General features: G+C 35.5%; 1 protein-coding gene across 5 annotated transcripts in view; it reads left to right on the top strand.

The window, feature by feature from the left end:
• The window catches only part of CNTN5 (contactin 5), a 1,006,880-nt gene that overhangs the window by 349,850 nt on the left and 643,617 nt on the right, over nt 1-13,413 (top strand). The window lies entirely within an intron of this gene.

The raw sequence follows: 13,413 nt of genomic DNA, 5'->3' as shown, positions 1-13,413 counted from the left end.
AGCCACATGCAAGTCCCCACAATTGAAGGGAGGGGCAGATGCATTTATAGATAGAAAAAAGAAGTGGGGAGGGCTATACTAAATAAAGATTCCATGGCTTTTCACTGGCTGAGTCCTTGTCAGGAAAGAGGAGCTCTCTTCTTCCACCTGTGCTCTGCTGCCATTGCAGGCTGTGAGAACTCCCTGGTCTCATCTCCCAATTGTAAATGAGGTTTCTGTTTTTTAATTTTTTTTTTTACATTAAACACATGTTTTACACTGAGTAGAGTTGCTAGAAAATATCCATATATTTCATAATGTAATTTATAAATCAATCCTGAAAGATAAATTATTAATTTTCCTATTTTACAAGGAAAAATAAGAAATAACATGTAATGTTGCTGATACAATGAAGCTAAGTGTCAGGGCCTGGGTGTGAAGTTGGGGTGCTGTGCTGTCAGTAAGTTTGTATAGCACTTCCGAAATTCAAAACATTTTATCACTAATGTTTTTTCTTATTTGGATTAGAACATATAAAAATAGCAGCAAAAAGAAATTGTGAAACAATGTGGAAATGGAAAGCCTTTGAAAAAGACAGGAAACTCAGATAGAGACCTGAAGTAGTAATTGAGAAAATACTTGAAGCAGTTCTTTTAATTCATCATGAAATCACTTCTGTAAATTTCCAATGGTAGAGGCAATCTATTGAGATGAATATTTGATTCAAGGAATGGAAGATTGACTCTTCATTACAAAATTCATTTTATCCAGTATCTTAAAAAATGAATAAACAAAAAGTAAAAACAAGTGAAAAAATGTAATAACAGTACCTAATACAATTACAATCTAACCCAGATGCAAAAAAATCACAAAACTTGTGAGCAAAGGAAGAAACAGAAGATCTGAAGCAAAATGAAGCAATTACATTTTGTAAACTATGTTTACTACCCAAAACCTGGAAAGAAGCTAAGTTGATGTCCTTAGGTTCCTTCTTTTATGGTGGAGCTTAATAGGAATGGCTGTGGGGAAGAAGTGAGAGAAATAGGGAGACTGAGCAAAGGGAATGACTGCCTCTGACATAAGTGAAGATTGCAGGGTTAGCAGTGAATTGAATAGACCTTCAGTGCTCCCACTGGGGAACGGGGTACACCTTCAAGTGCCGTGACTCCTAGGAACTTCTCAGAGGTAAGAAAGCCTAATTATTCTATTAAAGTTTATTTCTTCACTTGATTTAGTACCCTGACCTTTATTCAGGCTATAGAAAAATAGATAATATGAAATACCCAGCTCTAAAACTTAGCTTATAGGGCTATGATATATGGATAATACAAGAAATTACCCACAGAATACCTCCCAGAGCGATGTCTGAAAGCAAGTTTCTGAGGATAGCATAATGAAAGGAAACTGCATCAAACAGGCAAATATTTTGAGTTGAGAGAGGTGGGCAAAAATAAAACTAGAATATAAAAAAATAAAGATTCCAGGCTTGGGGGAAAAAAAACTGACAAAGGAAAGTTACCACAGTTGCTTTACTCTATACTGATAAAGTTAAAAATTAAAACATATGTGAGACATTAAAGAAGAAAACTTGAAGACTTCCATTTGGCACTGGTTGATTGACTACTCCGGAGGTTACTCTGAAACGAAACTGTACCTTGTGTAGTAAAACATATCTGCGCCCTGACAGGGAGGCCAGAGTCTCTCCTCTCCATCCCATAATACAAACAAAAACAGAGTTGGCATCACAGGAGAGAGTTGTAGGCATTAAGCAAACAGTGCCATTTTGTGTCTTTGGTTGTTTTTTGAGGGCAAATACACAGTACATAGAGTCTACATCTTATCAAGTAAGCGATGGGTGGATTTGCTGAACTTGAGACACTTCAGGGTACACCAGTAACCTGGAAAGTGATCAAATGATGTCAAGATAACAGTGTTCTTAGGCTCAGGCAGAAGGAAGTGCAAATCATTTATGGAGAAAAAAATAACTCCAAATTTGGCCCTAAAGGTTTTTCACAAATAAAGATAAAAAAATATGACCTCAAAATCACAAAAGTTCCCTTGGCCCTCAAGAGAGCATACCACCAGGAATAATAGTTCTAAAGTCTTAGTTCCCAATCCAAAAGACATTGGAATAACTGGAATAGTATATAAAGCTTCCATTTCCAATAGGCAACTAAAAATAAAAGGTACTAATCTTGGAGGGAAGATGGTGTGAGTAATAAAGATTTTTATTTTCCTGGAAAATATCCAGACTTTAAAGAAAAACATAATAAATAAATGGTTCCAAAAAGGGGAGAACAAACAAGTAAGGCTGGGGCAGAAACTGGGGAAATAATGAAGAGAGTGTGATATTGCTGAAACCAAGGGGCAAATTCCAGGAGGGAAGGCAGGAATTCAAGAACATAGAGAGACCACTGGATTTAATATTGAAGTCAATTTAGCCTTCCTCTCCTCTCTGACTGACTTTCTGCAGACTCCTGTATGTGCCAACAAAAGCAGCCACAGAGGAAAAGATGGGGGTGTGGGAACATTGAATTTTTCTCTTCAAAATTACTGATAAGAGTAAAACATGGAAAAGTATGAAATATCCAAATAAATGCATTGTTTCAAGTCATTAGAGGAAATTTTGATGTTATTCATTTTAAGAATCATACGCTTTACTTTGCAAACATATAATTTTTCTCTATTTATCTTATAGCTTCTTTCCAAGACCAGTAAATATGTATTTTCAATTCTCAAAGAATGGTTTTGGCTCTGCCCATTGGTCATAGCCAGAGCAGTTGCCATGACAACCAAGGACTCTGTCAGCAGAACTCTTTGTTTTAGAAATCCATTTAATGCAGAAAATCAATTCTGTAGTTTCTAAGACCAACTTTCATTGAACTTCCCCATTACCTATTATTCTTCTTAACCTCTTCCCATTCAGATAATTTCTGGAAATCTTTTACTTCAAAACTCATGAAATGAAACCATTGTGTTAGGTGGAATGCAAACTTCTCTAAAACTGAAAAAAATGACTATGAAAAATCAATTGAGAGTACCCTTTTAAGGATCATCAAACCGCCTGCAAACAGGTGCTCCTCAGAGGAACCGCAAGGTAGTTTTATGTGGTTCTTCTTGATGAAAAACGAAGAAAAAACATTGCCAGTCTATTATATTTGAATATAATGTCTGGAATAAGAAGAAATGTTAAATATCCAAAAGTGAAGTGCCTTTGAGACACTAAGGACACCTTGTAGAGAATTATTAGAGAATAAGTTATTCCCTTTTGCTCAGAGCTATCTAAATCCATCTCCAGGACTAAGCAGAAACCTTTCTGTCAAGTTTCTAAGCAAGCAATTCAGGAGACAAAATGACAGTTTTAATTGAATATGGTGACAGAAGAGTTTATCTCAAAAAAAAAAAAAGTAGATTTATCTGGCACTTACATTTTCTTACGCTGCCTTTCAAAATGGTTGTTCTTTTAGCATTTGAGATTGAAGACCTAAGTTTTGTTTAATCCCTAGTGAGAGAAATAAAATTTCTTAAGGTGCTAAACCACATCAATGAATGAATCAATACACCTAATTATTAGGGTCTGGCAGTATTAAGTCAGAATTTCTTATTATTTTAAAGTAGAGAAAACTAGATTTTAGGACATGTTCTTAAAAACATTGCTAGACATTTAAATTTTAATATTTTAATAAATATAGTAATCAACTTATTTTATATATTCAAAAATGTTTGCATATCTCTCATGTGTCAGGCAGTGTGACAGGTACCTTTAGGTACATGGAAAAGAGGACAGGCAAGGCCCATGTTCAAATGGAACTTATATTCTAATCAATATGAGATAATAAATTTTCTGTAATTTACAAAGTTAATTGATATTAGTGGATAATATTAATAGTGTGAGAGAATGAATGAATGCATGTATATGTCAATGTGTATACAGATAGTGGAAAATGCAGATCTGGTGAGACATAATAGGTATAGTATGCAAGAGTAACACAAGTGGGAGTAACCAACAGAGGCTAAAGGAGGACACTATTATGTTACCTGGGGTGATCAGAGGTAGTTTAAAAGAGACGCAGGGTATGAAGTGTCTCTTTAAGGGCTGTAGAATAATACAAGTTTCTATTATGATCAGTGGGAAAATGAAAGACACACTAGCAAGGGAAAAAGGGAGGGTTTTCCCTTTTGTTTCTTTTTTTCACATTTGCAAAGTACTCCACAAGTTAGCCAAAAGTTTCAAGTAAAATTCTTTAGTTTTTTAACTGGCATGAATAAATATTATATTGATATCCTCTGGAAGAAACACTAGCTCACCCAGGTTTTCACTACTGTAGGTGATTCTTACTGGTCCCAACTTGTATTGTGATCATCAGAGTATAAATACTTGAAGTATATTATTCTCCTTGAAGAAGAAGATTGTAATAACAACATTGCTACCCAGTGAAGAGAATATTAGAGTTGACATCTTCCAAGGAAACCCAGTAGTGCTGAATGTGCCAACCCCCTTGCTGTTACTTGAAACTTAACAGTTGTCACCTCCTGCCTGCTACTTTACTGATGAAACATTGATTTGGAGATTGGGACTGGAGGAGAACAGTAGAAACTCTTACTAACAACTCTATTAGATTTGGAAAGTTTTGTTCCCATTTTCATGGAAACAGCCCTTTTAGTCTTCACAGACTATTGCAGGGAAAGCCCTTCAGCAGTCATCATGGCCAGAGATTCTTGGTGGGCCAGTTGGTGGGATCCACGGGCAATCCAACCAGCCTGCTTCTGGCGTCTGTGTGTGAGCCAACTACAGGGGACAGTGGACCAGCTGTTCAGATCTGTGGAATGATAACTGAAAGCCTCTGCTCCTTTTCTTTGTCCTTAACTATCTCCACGCAATTTAACCACACCATTTCCCTCAGTGGGAAGGGCAAAAGCCAGGCTCTCAGGCAGCAACCCAAATGCCTGGGGAAGTCAGATGCTCACTTCACTCTCCCTTTCTCCCACAGTGGAATTTGCAGGCTGAGGGGATCTCTCTTGGTGCTACATTGTACCAACTTAGGTGAGAGACATTGTGGGTCAAAAACTATCCTATTCTTTTCAATGCTTCTTGTCTTGTTTCTTTGAGTCACTGTGCTTCTACAACTTTTCTTCTGGATTCCAGAACTCTTGTGAAGGTGTTTTCGTCATTCCATGGTTATGAAATGGATGTTTCTGTGGAGACAAGAGCTAAAAGTTTCTATCCCACTTTCTTGCTGACATCAGTACTCTCTTGTGTTCTTTTTGAATATTGATTTCCACCTATAGAATGTTGTTTTCTTTATTCTTGTTTATTATATCACAGTTATACCCTTGTATGTTATATCAACATCTTCCGATGCTAGGCAGTCCCTGCCACCATTAATTTCTAAATATTTGTCTCTTTTTGTCTTGGACATCTTTCTTAGATGACCAGATTTTACACAAAATATCTTAGATTGCTCCATCTTCTGAACTGTCTAATCTTTCTGCACATGTTCTGTTTTTCCTCCAATTTTAGCCCCTTAGACATTTTCACTGTTGTATCCCTAGCGTCCGGCACTAGTGAACACTGAAATGTGTAGAATTTAAATGAATGTATTTAGATTATTATGTGAGAAATATTTTAAAATGCAAAGCTTATGTTGTTATTCCACTGTGTAAAATATTTAAACAATTTAATCAGTCAGTGTTGCTTACAAATTTATTATGTTGGCATAAAAGTCTCCATGAGCTGGCTCTGGTTATTTTTCCAAGCTCCCCAATGATTTCCTCCTCTACGTGTTGACAGCCTATCTCACCTCTTCTCCCCTTGAATGACTGTATTTGTTTCTCAAGTATTTCAGCTCAAATGCTTATCTTCTTAAGTCTTCCAACAGCTAATTATTTTCTCTGTGCCACAAGTATAATCTATAGTTAACTCTATTATAGCCGCAGTTCTCTATACTGACATTATATCGTTGTAATTCTGTGTCTCCCCTGGAGTGATCATTTATATAGGGAAGAGATTCCATTTCCTTAAATCTTATGTGTTGAGAACACAAACAGTGCTCAATAAATGTTATGTGACTAAGTCAGGAATAACTGAATAAACTGATATATTGGTAAGATTTTAAGGAGAATAAAAGCAATTTAAAAGTACTGCTAATTTCCATTTGAACTGAAAGTATAGTAAGATTTAATCTAAATATGAATTATAAAAATTGTTATGAAATTTAATTCAAATTTGAATTATTTCAGTACTCCTTTTCCTTTCCTTTAGATACTGAGCAGAATGATACAATAAAATGTGTTTACTATTAAGCACATAAGTAAGGAAGTTAACAGAAATGCCATTTTTAATGAAAAGTTTCATAGTTTCTCACAAGGTATACATTTATAAAACTGTGAAGAACAATAAAGCAATTCTGTGTTGCTTGAATGATAAATTCTAGCGAGTTTTTAAATGTTAGCTTCTCAATGATCAGTATCATTTAAAATCTCTACCTATTGTGTAGTTCTATGATGACTCTTAACAGATATATGTAAATATAAGTTTTGGAAAACCAGAAAAGTTACTTTATTTATTTTTAAATATAGTTTTTATATATATAAGGTATAAAACATGATGTTTTTATATACATAGCAAAAGATTATTGTAGCCAGGCTAATTAATATATCCATCTTCTCACTCTTACCTGCTTGTGTGGTTGGAGGACCTGAGATCTACTCTCTTATCAAATTTCCAGTATACGATGTGGTATTATTGACCATAGTCAATTGGTAAACTGTACTTAATTAAAATTAAACTTCTGGTTTGCAAAAAGGCAATGAGAAGAGAATGAGAAGACAAGCTACAGATGGAGAGAAAATTTTCAAAAGACATATCCTATAAAGGACTGTATCCAAAATATACAAAGAACTCTGAAAACTAAATAATAAGAAAATATACAACACAATTTTAAAATCAGCAAAAGACCTGAACCTCACCTCACCAAAGATAAATAGATGACAAGTAAGCATATTAAAAAAATGTTCAGCATCTATATCATAAGGGAATTGCAAATTAAAACAACATAAGGTATCACTGTACAACTAAATGGCTCAGGTTTATAACACTGACTATACCAAATGCTGACAAGGATGTGGCCCAGCAGGAACCCTCATTCATTGCTAGTGGAAATGCAAAATATTACTACCATTTTAGAAAACAGTGTAGCAGTTTCTTACAAGACTACACACCCTTTAACTATACAATCCAGTGACCATGCTCCTTGGTATCTGCTCAAATGAACTGAAAAGTTACACTCACACAAACACTTATAGCAGCTTTATTCATAGTTTTCAAAATTTGAAAGAAACCTGGATGTCCTCCAGTAAGTAAATGGATAAGTAAACTATGGTATATCCAGTTGAGCCAATCTCGAAAACCTGCATGCTATATGATTCCAAATATATGATATTCTGAGAAAGGTGTTGGATGATTGTAGGGATAAGGCAAATATTCACTCATAACTTAGGAAGCCAGGTGTCCCTGTAGAAGAGTTTATAAAACTCTTACGCTTTTGAAAGGCGGATGAAATTTTTTGCCAAATGTATCTTCATGAAGATTTCTTCTTCTTCCTTCATGCCCCTTTTCCTTTCTTAGGTTCCTGGTACACTCCCTCCCAGGAGACATCACTAGGATCATCTCCAACCTTCAGAAAAACAAAATCGAATAACATGAAACAACAAGAATATCTTAATCTCTTTCTAACTAGGAGGTTCCTTAGCTCCTATGAAAATTTGCCTACTGCTTTTCCAAAACCTAGCTCCTTATATCAAAATATGTATGAGAAGGCAACTTTCTTAAGTTTAAAACAAATTCTGGTCTTCCATTCACCCATTAACCAAGATGATGAACTCAAATGATATGAAAGAATTGAGAAGGTCTAGCTCATACTGGCTCCCTGTCCATCTCTTCATGTCTAAACTCAGAAGTAGTTGGAGGCCTCTAAATTTGCCTTGTTTTGTCTTGTCAGGCAGCCTGCTTTCTGGTCAGTACTTTATGAATATTGCTTTCTTCTAGCCTGTTTTCTTTCTCTTTTCTCTTACTGTTTCTGTCTCATTAAAAAAAAGAAAGAAGGAAAGATAGAAAGAAAAGAGTAGAATATGCATATAGTTTTTTTTAAAAGTACCAAAAGCAATAATAAAAAGTCACTCTGTTATTGCCAAACCTCCCTTACAAGCATTTCTATTTCTAGAAGTAAACATATCTAAGTGTTTATTTTCTCTTCTTAGTTACCTCACTAATGGTGAATAGCATGCTTATGTCCCTATTTCTTGCATTAATTCTAGACATTATCTTGATTCTTAGCTATGAGAGATGAAGCTATAAACCCCTTACCTTTTTTCCAATATCCTTTTACGAATATGCTCTACAACTATTGACCTCTTAGTTCTCCACAGTGGTACTTGATTCTTCTCTATATAAACATGAAGATATTAGCACTGCTACTCTTGTATTTATCTGTACTCATCCCTCTTCTCAACTTTTGCAACTGTATCTTTAGATATCATCCAGGTTAAAACTGCCTATGTGTACTCTGATAATATTCTTGTCATCTGTGTGTTATATTATAGATTAATTCTAAAAGGTGAAAAACAAAAACAAGATTTACATAAATTTTATTTATTTATTTACTCAGTCATTTTACTATAGAGCAAGTAGTGGCTAAGATTTTATTTTTTTCTATAGGTCCAATGTCCCTCTCCCTACCATTCTGTGTATAATATTTATAGTTTTTCCATCAAATGGCTTCCCTCTAAATTCCATGAATTATTATGATCATTACATATTTTACTTTCCTTCAGGTATGTTTTCTATAAATTTCTTATGTGTTATCTCCACACACACTTCCTCCAGATTATCTCATTGATTTTCTTTCTTATTTTTAATTGATAAATTTATAGCCTTTTTTCAGGATATCATTAGTATTTTCAGTGTATCATCATACTGTTTGCTAAAAAATAGCTCTTCCCACAATAATCAATATTTCTATTTTCACAAACAGCTGGGCATCGAAGCTCTAGGAAGACAACTGGCAGAATGGTAGTGGAATACAGAGGTTATATATCTCCTGGGAAGTAAAGTAACTTCAAGTACATTTCTATGGTTGGAGATTAGCAAAGAAAAAACTTGGTTTTAGGTCCCAGTAAGGATTATAATTTTCCATAGTTCAAGTTCAGATTGTTAAAGGACCCACCAATCAGAGTCAAATATCCTGTTTCTGTTCAATGGAGCTTCATTAGGTGAATGTTTATGAGATGATCAAAATTACATGAATTTGCCCTCTCTCCTATTCTAGACCTGACAACTATGTATGACCTTCAGGATCACTGTGTTTGACCCTATATATGAAGGTATTTACCATTGACTGCTACAATGAACAGTTTCCAAATTTCAGTGGATTAACTAAATGAAACAGTTCTTAAATATATTTTGTTATGTAACTGTCTGATGCTGGTGGAGAATCTCTCCTGGGAACCTGTCATCTAGTAATTCTGGACTTCAAGGTCCTTCTACTGTGTGATTTCGACATCCCAGATCCCTTACTTATAGTCATAAGGATGAAAGTTAGGTCCCTAGCCAAGGACCTTGCAGGGAATTTTAGGGAACAGGACAAAGCAGAGTACATCACTACCTTCCACATTCTATTTTCCAAAACTAGTCACAGGATACCAGTTTTTAATTACACAGAATTGTAGAAAATACAGTCTCTCTGTGTGCATTGCAAGGAGAAACAAGATTGATGAGAATATATTCAGTCATGTTACCAAAACTTTTATGTTCTGGCTGTTGATAAATGCCATGTCAGGATAGAGTGCTTCTCCTTGGAGAGGCAATAATAAAATTAACAAAAAAAAAAAAGTGTATGGAAACTGGTTGAAAAATATTGAAAAGCAAGAGAAAATGAACATTTTTATGAAGACTAGAAGTCTAAAAGTGCTTTATTATAGAAAACAAGCAAAAATGTTAGAATACTATTTGTAAATGTCAAGAGAATACCATATGATACAGACTTTGTCAGACAGAGAGGAAGCTATAAAGAGCCTATTCTATGACTTACCAAGGATAAAAAATACTTTATTTACTCTTTTTCTAAAAAAAAACAACAACAAATGCCCCTGCTTTTCCTTTTTCTTTCTTCTTTAATGCATTGGTACAGTTGACTACTTTCTTTTAGGTTGGGTTTCTCTGAATTTAGAGATATGCCTCTTGGAGCATATAGGCACCAATCAAATAGCTATTCCTTGTATGCTGTGTGCTAAAATACAAGTAACTCAGGCAAAAAATAGGTTAAATGACGTTTAGGTGAGTTTTCATTACTCTGGAGAGTCATGTAACTGGATAAAAATCAGCCCTCAAATGCAATACAGCATTATTTATTCTGGTGTGTAAGCGTGTAAACATGACAAAGTGAAGCTGTTAAAACAATGAAATATTATCCCTCTAAAGATTTAGAACACAATTTAATATTACAGCATCTGGCTTACTCTTAAGAGTATCTGATTTTGTCATATATATATTTTAACTTCTCATTCTCTCTAGTGGTTCCTGCCTTTAGGGAACCTCAGCGTTGCTTTAGTTACTAATGCTGACGCCTATGATTAATGGAGGCTCATCACCTGAGATTGTTTGCTCCCACTTGAAGTCCCTACAATATTATAGAGTCTATACATACTTTATGACATATTCTTTTAACACAGGGATACAACTAAGGTAACATGTATATGAATTACGGAGCGAGACATCTGTTCTGGCACATGGAGTCTCCCCAGAAGGCGAAACAACCACACAAGGAATTCAGGAAGATTCTGGTGTGGTCACATTTCCCCTGCAGGTCCTTAGCCAGAGAGAGAATGCGAAGGCAAGACATGAAAGGGGAGGAGCAAGAACAAGCCAAGAGACTGAGAGGGATTGAATTTAAAGTAGAAAAACCTAAAAACAAGGAAGACAGATGATTTAGTATGGTATGAGGGGACTGAAACAAGTATCTTGCTATTACATTTCCAAGTTTAACCTGCGTTTAAATCTTTTATTATATCTGGACATATTCACTCCCAGAATTTAGGCATATTTCACTTCTTAGGTTTCTCACTTGGAAATATAACAGATTCACAGGAAGATAATTTTCTTTCAAAAGTATATTGGGAAATTATATTTAGTATTCTCATAACTTTTCAATTAGTGGTAAGTCATTCTGTGATGTTAATTAATCTTAAAATTATTATTAAAATTAGGTGCTAAATTTGACCAACATTTACAGATAAAGATCAACAGAAGTATGATTTAGATATCCAACATTTGGGCCTTAAGTTATTAGATAAATTCTTAAAATGAGAGAAGTAAAAATAATCTATCTACAAGCAGAATGTTATTCTGAACACAGAGTCTATAGACAGTCATTTAGTAGAGAAACCAGTTCAATTTCTACTCACAGTTCTTGTATCTTTCAGTGTACTCTTCTTCCTTTAGAAATATCATACAATTCAGAAAGAGATTTTTTTCTTAGCCTGGGTTCCCCAGAAAGTGTAGTCTGAGAGAGTGCTTCGTTGCACTCTGTAGTGGCTGCTAGCTGGTTGTTCCATCCCCCATAGAATTGAAGTGTCTGCTCCTCAGTTTAGATAGGGCTGCCTACTGTGTGGTGAGAAGAGTAGAAGAATTTATCCATAGTTTGTTATCTCTCACTGATAAAAGTTTGGCTCCACTGGCTGATAACATGTGACTAGTTCTAGGTTGTGCATACGTGAGCACCAAGCAGAGTCCCATGGGGCCATCCTTAGGGATTCCCCTGCGTAGGAGAGGAAGGCACAAGGCAAGGAGTTGTGAAGTTGTCCCGCGTGGAGCATGTGGACCCCACCCAGATCAAATCTGCACAGTGACAGCTCACACAAACCACTGGTAAGCCCTGGGAGATCTGAAGGAGTAAACGTGAAAGAGTCACGCATCCCAGCACCTCAGAGATACACTTCCCACCCTTTTGTATCTCCCTTTTGCTCTGCAGTACAGGGCCTCCATAACTGTGAGAACAGTACATACCCTCATTTCTTTTTTGAGCAGACTAGGGAAGGGCAGAGGTAAATTTCAGTTACTTGTAGTCTCCGTCAGGGCATTAGGTCACCTCAGTCTACAAAAGATTTAAGGAACAAGGATCACCGAGGCAAGCTACAGCCTCTGCTGCTTCACCGGGTCTGTCCTGACATCTTTATCAATATCATTGTCTCCCTGTTCTACTGCCTTTCTAGATTCTCTCACCTTCCTCTGGTTCTTTGGCCAGTCTATACTTTACTAGTGGAGTGACCCCAGTGCTTTATTCTTGATAGGTCCGAGCCTTCAGTTGCCCTGCCTTTACCAGGTCACGGTTGCTGCAGTTCCCACATCCAGGTGATGGGGCCAGGAGTTACCCCAGTGTAGCCCCTGGGTTTCAGACATTCTTTTCCCTACTGGTACTGTCCTATCTGCAGAGCTGCACGCCTAGCTCCTCATAGCGGTGTGGCCACTAGCTCACTCAGAAATGCACGTTCATACCTACTTCAGCAGTCTGTTCTCTTCTGGCTGCTTTTGATGATTAACATTATATATATATATATAAAACATTTTATATATATATATATATATATAAGTTACATATATATATGTGTATCTTTTGAAAAGATATGTGTCTAGTAGGTGATTAGTGCAACAGAACTGATAGAGTCCATTTTTTTTTCAGTTTGAATTTTTGTTTATATATTTAGTTACATAATTTAGATATATGAGTTGAGTCAAAATTATCTGGATGGTTAGATGCGTTTCTTCCTTTCAGAAGAAAAAATTGTTTAAAAAATGTGATAGAATTCAAAATTAGTTTAAGTCAGAGCAATGGTAATGATAACAGTTAATCTTAGTAAATGCTAGAGCTTTGTATAAAGTACTTTAATTTGGACCCATTTGATGCATTCAACCAAGAACCCTAGCAAGTGGCATTATTAGTATTTTTTTAATGGATGAGGTTATTGAATATCAATAATCTTTACCTTTTGTTATCATGAACAGCAATTCCAACCAATGTTGTCTAACTCCAGATCCACAGCTCTTTAAAATATATTATCTTAAGTTTATGCATTCAGTTAACAAATATTGAGACCCTTAAGTGTTAGGGATACAGCAGTGACTCAAAGTCTTATTCTGGTGAGACTGAGAATAAGCAAATTAATGTATAATGTCAGTAAAAATAAGTGTTGAGAAGAAAATTAAGACAAGGTAAAGGAATAGACGATGACAAAGGAAGGGATTGGGGAATTCAGGGAACTTCCCTGTGAGAAAATAAAATTTGAGTGAGTATTTGGCCTATATATTTTTTAACAAATAGAAATATAAAGGTTTTACTTTTCTTACATATGCTCTGTACCTCTAGTTACTGTGATCATGCA

The sequence above is a fragment of the Vicugna pacos genome, chromosome 10 (assembly GCF_048564905.1).
Source record: "Vicugna pacos chromosome 10, VicPac4, whole genome shotgun sequence".
Classification (NCBI taxonomy): Eukaryota; Metazoa; Chordata; class Mammalia; order Artiodactyla; family Camelidae; genus Vicugna; species Vicugna pacos.
Note: the sequence above shows the minus strand (reverse complement) of the source record. Positions and strands in the feature narration are given on the sequence as shown.